The 12267-nt window shown below is 42.8% G+C and overlaps 1 protein-coding gene across 4 annotated transcripts in view; it reads left to right on the top strand.

The window, feature by feature from the left end:
• The window catches only part of RALB (RAS like proto-oncogene B), a 66400-nt gene that overhangs the window by 31215 nt on the left and 22918 nt on the right, over positions 1 to 12267 (top strand). Inside the window, exon 1 of one of the 4 annotated variants that reach the window (XM_014599361.3) lies at positions 277 to 380. The exons of 1 other annotated variant lie outside the window; for it this stretch is intronic. The gene's annotated coding sequence lies outside the window, so the exon portion shown is untranslated. Of the gene's footprint in view, positions 1 to 276; positions 381 to 468; positions 557 to 10415; positions 10521 to 12267 lie in introns of those variants that run through there. 2 more of the 4 variants (XM_014599363.3, XM_019480397.2) reach the window with 2 other exon arrangements.

Here is a 12267-nt window from a genome sequence, read left to right as displayed (position 1 = left end):
CAACATTTAATAGTTATTGTCACTGGATTCAACCTTTAATATGCATTTGAATGAATGCCCTATCGTTGGATTCAACATTTAATAGTCATTGTCACTGAATTCAACAATTAACAGTTACGTGAATGAAGGCCCTAGGATCGATTTCACCCCGTAACACGTCTCTGGCCGCCCACCGCCCCATTCAACATTTCACACGTCTCGGACCGACCGGACCCCCCGCGCCGCCCTTCCCGCCACCCCGCCCCCCGCGCTCCGGGAGCCGCGCGCCCATTGGCCAGCCGGGCCACGTGACGCGGAAGCGGGGGGGCGGGGCGGGCGCTGCCCGGTCCCAATGAGCGCGCTGCGGGCGGCGGCGGGATCCGCGCGTGTCGCCTCCTCAGGTATCGGCGTGGGGGTGTCCTGCTCCCTCCCCCTCCCCCCCACCACACTTGGTTTCTCCCTGTGAGGGGGGGGGGGTCCTCACAACGAGGCGGTGGGCGGGGCTGTGTGTGTGTGGGGGTCACCTCAGGTCAAGTCCCCGCCCTGCCCCCCCCTAGGGGGCTGCATCCGTGGTGAGGTGAGTACTGCCTCCCCCCCATGTGGGCTGCCCCTCCCCCCAGGTGCTGAGGGGCTGGAGGGCGGGGGATGGGGATGGGGATAGTGGGGGGTGTCATCATTAGACCGACCCGTCCCGACATGGAGCGCTCACTCTTGAAAGCGTGTCCTCCGTGACAGATTTGGAGCGACGCGTCCGTGCCAAAGTCCACGAGACTTCTCGCTTTCGCGGCGTCGGTGGCTTTTTGTGGGTGCCACCGCAGGCAGCTCTGGGAGCGGGCTCCCTGCCCCCCCGAGGAGTGGAGGGATGATAGCCAGAGGCTGCGGGCGGCCACGGAAAGGAGTGGCGTGCGCCTCGCCGTGTTGTGGGGGGAGGTGGTCGACGCTGACAAAAAACAAAATGCATCGCTCTGCATCTTTGAATCTAGCATTTCCCCCCACAAAAATGCACCATTCTGTATCTTTTAATCTATCCCTCCCCCCAAAAAACACGCGTCGTTTTCCATCTTTAATGTATTTCCGAAAAAAATGCATCGTTCTGTATCTTTAATGTATTTCCGAAAAAAATGCATCGTTCTGTATCTTTAATGTATTTCCGAAAAAAATGCATCATTCTGCATCTTTTAATCTATCACTTCCCCCCCCCATGCATCGTTATGCATCTTTAATCTGTTATTTCCCCCAAAAATGCATTGTTCTGCATCATTTAATCTATCGTTTCCCCCCCAAAAATGTGTTGTTCTGCATCTTTAATCTGTTGCTTCCCTGTAAATGGGATCTTTAACACCAGCACAGCTCTTGGAACAAATTTCTGTAGCAAAAGGTGCCTGTCTTTTAATATTAAAACTTTTAGTAGGTGTCTGATAACTCTTTGACTAGGCTCAACTATTACCTTAGATTTCTTAAACTAAAATAATGTAAGCAATTTGGCTTCCATTTCTTCAATTTTTGTCAACTAAGTATTTCTTCTGAATGAAAATGGGTCATTTTTCTCCCTATCCCCTCTGCCCCTTTAGGCATTACTTGACTTCACATTTTTTTTTTTCATCCATTAGCATGCAAACTACAGGGACGCACTTGTACAGGCTCTTAAAAGCTTCAATTGGAATAGAAATATTGATTTTACTTTTAGTTGTTTGCTACTAAAAATACTGCATGGGGTGTAACGTGACTAGCCAGGCCTCTGTTTTGGCAAATTGCTGTAAGTAAACTCTTTAACACTGGTGCAGGGGTTCAGTTTGTTGGGGGCTCTTGTGTTCTGCTCCTTACTGCTATGACTTGGTGACTTTTTTTTTTTTATAGAGGACTTCATGCATGTGTTAAACTTCACATAATACACAGTGTATTAAGTGTTGATTCTTGTATTTGCAGAAAGACCCATCCTTTCAAATTAGGGTGAAATATAAACTAAACCCAGTGCACTTGAGCAATTCATAGGATGGTTTTTCACCTGTCTTGCAGCCAAAACCAGATAAGCAGAACAGTGGAAATATTATACCCAGTCAAATTCCCCACCCCTCCCCAGTTATGGGTGAAGGGAAACATGGTTCTGATCCTAGCTCTGATGTCCTCTGGCATTTTACCTATGTTATTAAAATAGGAATATCTTCCATAAGGGTATTGTGAAGCTTAACTAGGCAAGACTTGTAAACTTGTTTGAGCCCCAAGAGCTCAGTAAATCACTTTGTGGTGAATGATGGAATTTCTGAGTGGCTTTTCACAATGCTGGTATTGACATGCTTCATGAAAAGCAGGTTATGAGCTGGAATTTAATTTGAAATTTGCTGGATGTGAGCTCTTGAGACCTGCATTTTTTTTTTATTTTTTTATTTATTTTTTTTTTTTTTTTTACACCTTTTACATTGCAATAGATGGTATAAATAGTGGTGGAAAAAGGAAAGCCTTTGTAGATAAGTTTCATACATGGAGCAAAATCAAATAAGGGTGGAAATGAAGTTGTGCAGAAGTATGAAGGGGGATGCAAGAAGGGGATGGAAGAAGATGAATGACTTATGGGGGCATGGCACTTTTTGGAGGGGTTGGTGGGGTTTTTAAAGCACTGGTTTCATACTAATCTTTGGCAGTTCTGTGTGTTTAGTGCCTGAATAGTTTTGACCTTGATTTCTTGGGACTGAGATTTTTCATAAGATGGATCATGGGAAGCTGCAACAATTTGAGCTTTTTAATACATCTAACTTGGCTGCTTCAACCCTGACCCGGAAGCTTTTCAGTGGCAGATGCCAAGAATGGGATACACCTGGAAAGTAAACTACCATGTGAATGTGGGATGCTTGCTTCCAGGTCAGGGTTTCATCCTGCATTCACACGGTAGTTTACTTTCCAGGTGTATCCCATTCTTGGCATCTGCCACTGAAAAGTGTGCTATGAGCTTGTTATATGAAAGCTACTATACTGCTATTAGATTGCGGTAATTTAGATAATATTTAACTAACTATGTGGATTGCTTTTGACAAGCACTCTTAGGTGGCCTTTCACAGCTGTCGATCTCTAGAAACATCTATCCTTCCTCGAAATAGTTTAAAATCAGGTTTCCTACTAACTCTTAAAGTAGAGACTATCTTTGTTCATTGAATTGTTGATAATAAGTTTTCATAAGTATTAACCTAAAGAATTCTCCCCTACTCCTTTTGTCTGATTCATGAAAATGCTTGCATTTCAGTTCCTTGCTCATATAATCTGAAGCTTTCTCTTTTAATGTTTTAATAGGAAAGCTGTGCCTTCATTTTCATGTGTGGGTGTGCGGGAGCAGGAAGGCAGAGGAAGGGGCAGAGTGTTAATTAGGCTTTTAATACAAATTCAGAAGGCTCTTATTAAAGCACCAATTCATGGTGGGTTGGAAATGGTATTCTCTAACTTGGTGCTAAGAGTTTCAAGGCAGTGCTTCTAAATTGTTTGATCATTAGGTGTGATGCTGGGCAGCAGACTGTTAATCCTTAATCATGAAGTTAACAGATTTGTTTTAATGGCAGTCTGTGTCTCTTGGCTTTTGTCAAAAGTAGAGGTGAATCATATTTCAGACCCTTCCCACCTGTATCCTTCCATTTCAGGGGTTTGAAACAGGCAGCCTGCAGGCAAGATTTGGCCCTCAGAGCCCTGCCATTCAGGCTCTGTGCTGTCCCTTGGTCTGATATATACCCATGGTGGGTCATGGTGCAGGGCCAGCCCATGGGCTTGGCCCAGGGACCACCCCCCCAAGCTTGCTCCCTTAGCATACCTGATTTGGCAGCGACTCCAGCCAATCTGGGACCTGCATTGCCTGTGCAGTGTGTGAAAGTGCAGCTGGAGTGACAGCCCTGTTGCACATATTGGCTGCCCTGGCCAGAGTGTGCCAGATGTGGCACCTGCCCTGGGAGGCACACTGTGCACTGCTGGTCTAGCATCTGTGCTACATATGGTGCTTCCAGACACCTTGTGCAGCATGAGTCCCAGATGGGCCAGAGCAGGCGCCATGTACAGTGCAGTCAGGGGGCTGCTGGAGCAGCGTGTGGTGTCTGCTTTGGCCACCTGGGTGCCACAGCACTGGTCCCAGACCATCTGGAGTGGCTGCTGAATCTCATATGTTGGGGTGAGAGGGGGAAGGGGTCTGAAGGCCTGATCGAGCCCATGGACTGGCCTCCTGCTTCTCATCTGGCACACATGTTCCATTGCATGTCAATCTGTGAGCTTCGTGAAGCTTGCCTAAGAAAAGCTTTGTAATAGTCTCCTGCAGTTCTTATTTAATCCCTAATTATTTATGAGGGGATTTGAAAAACTGAAGTATCCTGCTGACTTCTGTGATGTTTGCAGCTTGACCAAGTGGCAAGATTTCATTGAAAGCCTCTGGATTATCAGTCAGTGCAGGTTTAGGGATGATTGTCTACAAAGGCTTCCTTTCCAACATTATTGGGTCATGATAAAATGGATAACCAAGACCCTGGTTTTAAAAAGAACAAAACAAAAAACCCTGAAAACAAGCAACCCACCTCTTCTTCCTTTGATTTGACTCACTTTGCCCTCTAAAATTACAATTTGGAGGGGAGTTACAATATTTCTAGATTAAGTATAGTTAATGGAAACATAATTGCCTGAAGTAAAATTTCTGTGGGGATGGGGGGGAAGAGTGGGAAGTGCTGTGCTGTGATAAAAATCTGTAGACCAGCATAGTTAACAAGAGCCTTTGATCATTTTCCAAATCCTTTTTCAGAAGCACTTGATTTGAGGAGGTGTGTAGCTTAATGTTTACATACTTGTTTTTTGCATTTAAATGTAATAACTAACAGACTTTGATCATTTTCCAAATTCTTTTTTGGAAGAACTTGGGTTGTGGTGATATGTAGCTTAATGTTTACATCTTTGGCTTTTACATTTAAACGTAATAAAACTAATTAATTTTTAAAATTGAAATGCAGAGTCAGAGAGCTAGTTAAAGGTGTTGACTCACTCAGACTGATTAGAAAAAGTCTGGTCTTCTCAGTTGTATCTAGTAATTTCTCTAATGATTGCAACTTCTGACCAACTAAAGCAGAGGCAACCAACCTGTGCTGCGAATGGCACAGGCAACCTGTGTGTGTGGCATGCAACAGCCCAAGAAGATGGGCAGTGTAGTGGCAGATGGGTCAGATGAAGGGGATCTGACTGGCACTCGGGGAGGGTGCAGGTCTAACTTGTGGCACACGTGCCAAAGGCCTCCCATTTTCATGGGTCTGATTGAGGTACAGCTGACTTTTATATAAAATAGGCTAGCTATAGAAGCTCTTTGCAAATTAAATGGTATGCTAACTTGTTAACCTGATTGCATTTCAAATGCATGAGCCACTGTGCATGCATCTATTTTCTTGTTCAGTTTTTTTAATGCATATTTCAATTGAACTTCAGGTTACAGGATACTTAATATCACCAATGTGTTTTCATTTGATCAATTCTTAAGTTACAGATTTAGCATTTAAATGTTGGAAATGCTTATACTGTATGTACAGTTGACTTATTTCAAGGAAATGTGCCTCAACTGGCAGAATTACTTGAGTGTTTGATCCTCAGCTGGTAGTGAATTTAAACAATGTTCCTGTGGCCTAATGCAGACTAAGTACGCTAGTCTGCAAACAGATATTCATCCAAATAATATGGCGCAACACTATGTATGTCTGGCTTGTACACTAGTTCTATAATGACCCATTTTTAGGGAGGAACTTGCACCTGAAGACTCAAAGGATGGTGATAGCAGGAAATGGCTTAACTGTTCTCCTTTAAACGCACGCACAACTTCTATTTGTTTCCCCACCTCCCTTCAAGTTGTAGACCTATAGCAGGAAATGGCTTAACTGTTCTCCTTTAAACACACACACACACACACACACACACACACACACACACACACACCCTTTCTACTTGTTTCCCCACCTCCCTTCAAGTTGTAGACCTAATTGAAGGATGGACTAAGCTGTCAAGTAAAGTAATAACATGAAATGTGCCACCTCCAGGGAAAATGCTGTAAAGGATGGACTCCAGCAGAGTCTTGAGGAATGTCAGTCAGTGTCGAATTTGGTTTAGCACAATCACTTAAGTAAGCAAGATTTCACAATCTAGTGGCCGTAGCCCCCTGAAATAAAAGATAAAGCTGCTTTTTTTGACTCACTGGAAACCCTAACAAGTAATGGATGGGACAGATGTCCTTTCTCCACTTAAATGCTGGCTTCTTTGGCAGGAGACTCCTCCCCACTATACTGAATTTTTGTTTCTTGGCTTACTTATCCAAAGCTGGATCTTAGTGAGGAATTCTCCTGGGTCTAGTTACCCTTGACAACAGGCCTTTGACAAGTTGACTGATTCTTGCTTATTATGCTGTCAAATGCTTTTGCTCAGTGTGCATCCTTAGTGCCAGAAATGCATCCTCCTGAACATATCCCTAAGCTTGCATAATGTTATTTGCAGGGTGTTACTTTGCTTCCCTTTTCTGTTCCAAGCTGTTACACTTGATCTGGTTTTTCATCTCTGCTACTTTTAAAACTAAGGCTGCTTGACAGTGACTGTTTCCAAGCTTGTATGAGTGGTTTAAAAGCTTTAGTGGGCTATGTTGTGTAGAGACTGAATTGGCTAAAAGACCCAGGTGTATGATGATAAAACTTAGGCCTCATAGTGTTCACTTGATTAATACAGTTGACGGGACGCTTCACCCTTTGGGCTATATGTGCGAACAAACAAAGTAGAATTTTACTTGGTGTCTTTATTCCATGATTTTTGCTGCCCTTTAGCTACATAACTTCAAATTACCAGAAAGAAAACTGGTCCCTGAGGCATGGATAAATTGAAACGCTTCTTGACTTTAAGTATAATAAATATATTTAAAATTGGCCTGGACAAGCAAAGTTTGAAGCAGTTCTTTTAGGTTTGGTACGTACTAGTAGCTTTCTTCCAAAGCCTAAATCTCTTCTGGGGCATCCAGCATGTCTTTGCATTACTGCTAGAAAGGCAGAAAATGGCTTGTTTGATAGCTATGGATTATAATTTGAGGTATGATTTCAAAGAGGAAATACAGCAGCTGTGAAATCTTGAACAAAGTGCCATGAACACATGCATTGTTGTACTATTGGTAGGGATGCACTAGCACTCCAGTACTGCAATAAGCCTTTAGACAAAATCTCATACTGCTCTAAAAGATGTCTTTTAAAAGGTAGTCCAGAAAAGACTACTTTCAGTTCTCCGATAGAGCCTCTGCCTTTCACTTTTGCTAGCCTAAAATGTGCCAGTTGCTTAACCTCAAAACAAAATCCATATAAAGTATGCTGGAAATCTAGTGTATAGTCTTAGTGCTCTTTTTCTCTGTATTGGGCACACTTTCTTTAATATTTAAAAAAACCCCAAAAACATGGAAAGAGAAAATGTAACTGTTAAGAGCTCTGAAATAGTGCTGGTGAAAATAAGTGCATGTCTTCTCCCTTGCCACTGCCGTCCACCTACACCCAGTATTTGATTTATAGTATAATATCTTCTGGAGCTATTAATATTTGCTTTCTCAAATACACATGCTTAAATTGTGATGTATACTAACCCCAATATATCTTGTTACACACTTATTGTGAAAACTGATTTCTAGTCACCTTTTGGTTTTACTTTAGCAGTGGAAGCCCATAATTTAGTAAGTAGTTATTCCATGACAGAAGTTTTCAGTAGGTATTCCAAAGGATATATTGACAAGTCTGTCTTTAGACAGAAGCATTCCCATAAAACAAATTTTATCCAGTCTAACTGATTCCCAAAGTGACAGAAGAGATGCCAGATACCTTAAAAGTTACTGAAGCTAAATCTAAGCGGCTGATCTTGGTTGCTGCCACAAACATTTTAACAAAAAGTATTGAAAATCATTTTAATGGTGGACATAGTTATCTCTTACGGCTTATGGGGGGGCATGTGGGAGCAGTAGCGTAAAAGTACAGCAGGCACGAGCTCTACTAGATGTTTAGGCCTAAAAATCAGGGCTGCACGTTGAGTAATGTGTATTGTTCCAAGTGTTCAGATGAATATGTCGCTGAATGCTGTGAAATGATGCACATTGGTGTCTGAAAGCATTATTTTGATTCACTCCTAAGGTAAAAGCTGTTAGCTGGTCAGTGCCACATGTGCACATAAAGGATGGAGGGAGTAGGGGAGGACAAAAAGGCAACAAGAGGCCAAAAAGCTTCTAGAAATAGCCAGGGCATATGACCTCCCCTGATGTCTCTTAGCAGAACAGTGAGTTTTAAGGCACATGCCCTCAGAGTTCTCGCTAAATGTGCTTATGAGGAAGTGTTTCTACTTATTTACGTTTTTTGCACAAAAAAGCAAGACATCTGCAAAAGTAACTCTTAAACTGCACCACAATAACTTTTTGGTTGGTTACTCAATAGTTATGTTCACATTAATATTTCAGAATGCATACTGGTACCCAGCAGTGCTGAGAAGCATTGTGGGTCATGGATTGATCTCATAACTAGTTCTGCAATAGCTTGGTATGCTCTCCATTCCTGGGCTTGGCTTTTCAGCGTAAAGTGTACCCACCTCGGTGTCGGACATGACTTCCCCACTTCGGGTTGTAACTCTTCTTAGAGCAGAAATGGGAACTGTTCCTGGTAGTCATAGTATGGGATTTTTACACTGCTCACCACTGACCGCCTCCCTTGGTCTCTCTGTTGGTGCCTGTATTAAAATTGATGCTGGCTACATCAGTTACAGAAGAGAGATCCAAGTTTCCAGCACAAAGCATGTTAAATGTCTGCTTGGATGTGGCACTGAAAGACCTCGCCCCTTCCAGCCCGACTGCAGTGGAGTTGTTGGTGCTTCAGCTTTTGATTATGGATAGCACTTTTAGCAAGGATTACTCTTCCACAAGCTTGCGGTATTAGGGCATGGAAACTATTCCTTATCCCCTTCTCACATTGGTTTTAAATGCTGCAGGACCTGGCAAGGGGAAGTTGGGATAAGATAGTGAATTCTTCTCTTTTCCCTATTCAAACTGTTTTGGGGATGCCATATTCAATAGAGCAAGGAAGAGAGAAGGAATAAGACTAAGTCTCAAAGCTAAGCTTTACTGTTCAAAGGGCTGGAAAGAACTAAGCCCACTTAAAGGGCTGGATCATACTGTCATTCTGCCAAACTTTTGTATTTTAATGAAATGTTTCCATAAATATCCTTGTCTCTACAATACTTCTACATCTGTTAAATTTTCTCCTCTCTTTTGAAACAGGAGAGGTTGGAGAATGCTAATGAGAATTGCTTTTGTGGACTCATAAAACGGGCAATTCCTAAACAAACACTTGATGTCTCTGACAAGATCTCAAATATAATAAATGGCACCCCTTATCATAGGATACTAGGTCTTGTAAAAATTGACCTAGGCTTTGATGGTTCTTCAGACTTTGATCTGAATGGCCATTTGATCAAGAATTTAAACAAATTCCTATTAACATCTGATGCTATTGAATTAGACTATTTTTTTTTTTATAGGTTGACTACAGAGAGCAAAGGCAGTGTTGCTAAATACTGTACAATACTTAGATGACAGCATGCAGTTGCATGTCAGCAAGCTAATAGACCACCCAGATCTCTTCTACTACTCACAATATTTTTTTCCTCATTTTGACTGAAAATTGGCTCAGATCAAACTTAAATGAGTCTGTATGCATCTAATACATGTGTGCCTCAACACTGATTCTAGAGCAATGTGGGCTAATCCTCAAGAAAATGCTGTTGGAGCCTGGGTTTTATTTCCAGTTCTGCTGTTGACCTGCCCTGTTAAGCAAGTAGTTTTAACCGAGGTAAATGTAATTGTTTCTGCTTTCACTGCGTGCAGTGTTTTATGAACTATGTAATCTCTAGATCACATAAATTTAGTCTTGAAGCAGTCTTCAAATGCATCTTTTTGTACATGCATCTGTTTTGCAAATATGTACTCAGAACCTTGCACTCTGATTCAGGTTGATCAAAGAGCAATTTAGAATGGCTCATCAAAACCTGTAAAATGACGAGCAAGCTGTGCTGGTGAAATCCTAATTGCTGAAACATTGTTTATGCCCAGATAAAAATCCCTTCTGGGTGCTTTACGACTGCAGTTTAACAAGGCGTTGTGTCAACTTGCCTGTCCGGTTGATCTTTTAAAGCTGCTCATGACTTAGTGACACACATGAGTGTTTTGTATAATGAAGTATTTTAACACCCACCTTCAGTTATTATTAATGTCTCCCTGTAGTTGGTACCTAATGCTGTCAGCTGTATGCTCAGCTAAACTATAATGGTATGCTTGATTGGAAAGTGACTGTTACTGGCATTTCATCACACCTTTCTAAGGAAAGCTGGGCTGTTCAGGATAGTCAAGCTAGCATTCTTTTCTATGTGCTCTGCTTTTTTAACAGATCCATAGATTGTAAGGAGCTGGAAGCAACCTCACGAGATGATTGGGTCTAGCCCCCCCCTGCACCAGGCAGGAAAGACAGCTGGAGTCAGGTGACCCTAGCAAGGTGACCATCCAGTCTCTTCTTGAAGATTTCCAGAGTGGATGATTGCACAACCTCTGGGGGGGACTTATTCCACAGTCTGGACACCATGACTGTGAAGAAGTTTTTCCTTATGTTGAGCCTGAAACGGTCTTCCAGGAGTTTGTGGCCATTACTCCTGGTTTTTCCCCAAGGGTGCCTGGTGAGCAGTTGTTTGCCGAGCCCTTGATGTATTCCCTTGATGTAGTGGTAAGCTGCTACCAAGTCCCCTCTCAGCCTTCTGTTTTTTTTTTTAGGCTGAAGATACCTAAGTCCCTCAGCCTTTCCTCTTATGGCTTGCCTTGCAAGTCTCTGATCATATGGGTGCCTCTTCTCTGGACTCTTCCAAGCTTTTCCACATTTTTGTTAAAACACAGAGCCCAGAAATGGGCGCAGTACTCCAGCTGCGGTCTCACCAGTGCTGAGTAGAGTGGAAGAATCACTTCCTTGGTTCTGCTGGAGCTGCGTCGGTTGATGCATGCCAGGGTATTGTTTGCCCTGTTGGCTACAGCATCTCACTGCCAGCTCATATTCATACTGTGGTCTCTTATTACCCCCAGGTCCCTTTCAGTTGTGGTGCTGGTCAGTTTGCCGCCACCGAGCCTGTAAATATGTTGGGGGTTGCTTGTTCCCAGATGGAGCACTTTACATTTCTCAATGTTGAACTTCATTTGGTTTCAGTCCACCCATATCTGTAGCCTATCTTCCAGTGTGACCACGCTCCCCCATAAGTTGATGTCATCTGTGAACTTGGCCAGTGAGCTCTTCACCCCCACATCCAAATCATTGATAAAGATGTTGAAAAACACCAGACGAAGCACCCACATGTGAGGGGCACCACTGGCCACTTATCGCCAGGATGAGAGATTCGTTCATTAGGACTCTCTGGGTCCTACCCCGCAGCCAGCTTTCTACCCACTTAGCTGCAGTTAAGCCTGCAATCTTCCAGTTTTCCTGTGAGAACATCATGAGATACCAGATCAAAGGCCTTCTGGAAGTCTAGGAATATAATGTTGACCTCCTCTTCAGTTTACTGGAGAAAACTAAATATTTTTGAATGAAATTATGCAAGAGAGGTTGTACAGTATTGTTCTGTGTAATTGCAGAAACTGCTGGGCAAAAGAAGGGTCTATGTTGTCAATTCATTAATTGTTTTCTAAACTTGTTCTGTCAAGGGCAGATATTACGTGCATATCCTAATGCATGTTCTGTACTTACAGTAGCTCTTTCATGACCCCGAGCTGGGGTTTTGCCTTGTCTAACTGTTGATCCATTACAGCTATGTAATGAAGCACTTGATGCAGAGTACAAATTGCTAAAATCTCATAGGTATTGTAGTAATCATCAGTTAGAGGGCTGGGACCGCTCTGCTCAGATGCAGAATAAGGCATTGAAAACAGATTCTAAGAACACAGTTGGACACTTCCCTAACACCTCATGCACAGTTTTCTTCTTTTTTTAAGAACAGTTCAGTAAGTATATACTACTTGGGTATCCAGAGAAAAGGAATTTGAGATTAACTGGTTTTGCTTGGTGAAAGCCCTTGTGAAGGAAAAAGCTTGCTAAGAACTTTTTTCCAACTACTCAGTCGGTCTAATGCAAGATATCGCATCTACCCAAAGAACTTTGCCTGCCTTGAGCAGGCGAGGAATTGGTTTAGGTTGGGAGACTTTGACAGGTGGTCTCTGATAACTTGCTAGTTGACTTGTGGGAACCAGCAAAGCTACGGAAA

This window comes from Alligator mississippiensis, chromosome 4, assembly GCF_030867095.1.
Source record: "Alligator mississippiensis isolate rAllMis1 chromosome 4, rAllMis1, whole genome shotgun sequence".
Taxonomy (NCBI): domain Eukaryota; kingdom Metazoa; phylum Chordata; order Crocodylia; family Alligatoridae; genus Alligator; species Alligator mississippiensis.
The sequence above is the reverse complement of the archived record's forward strand: the minus strand, read 5'-3'. Positions and strand labels throughout refer to the sequence as shown.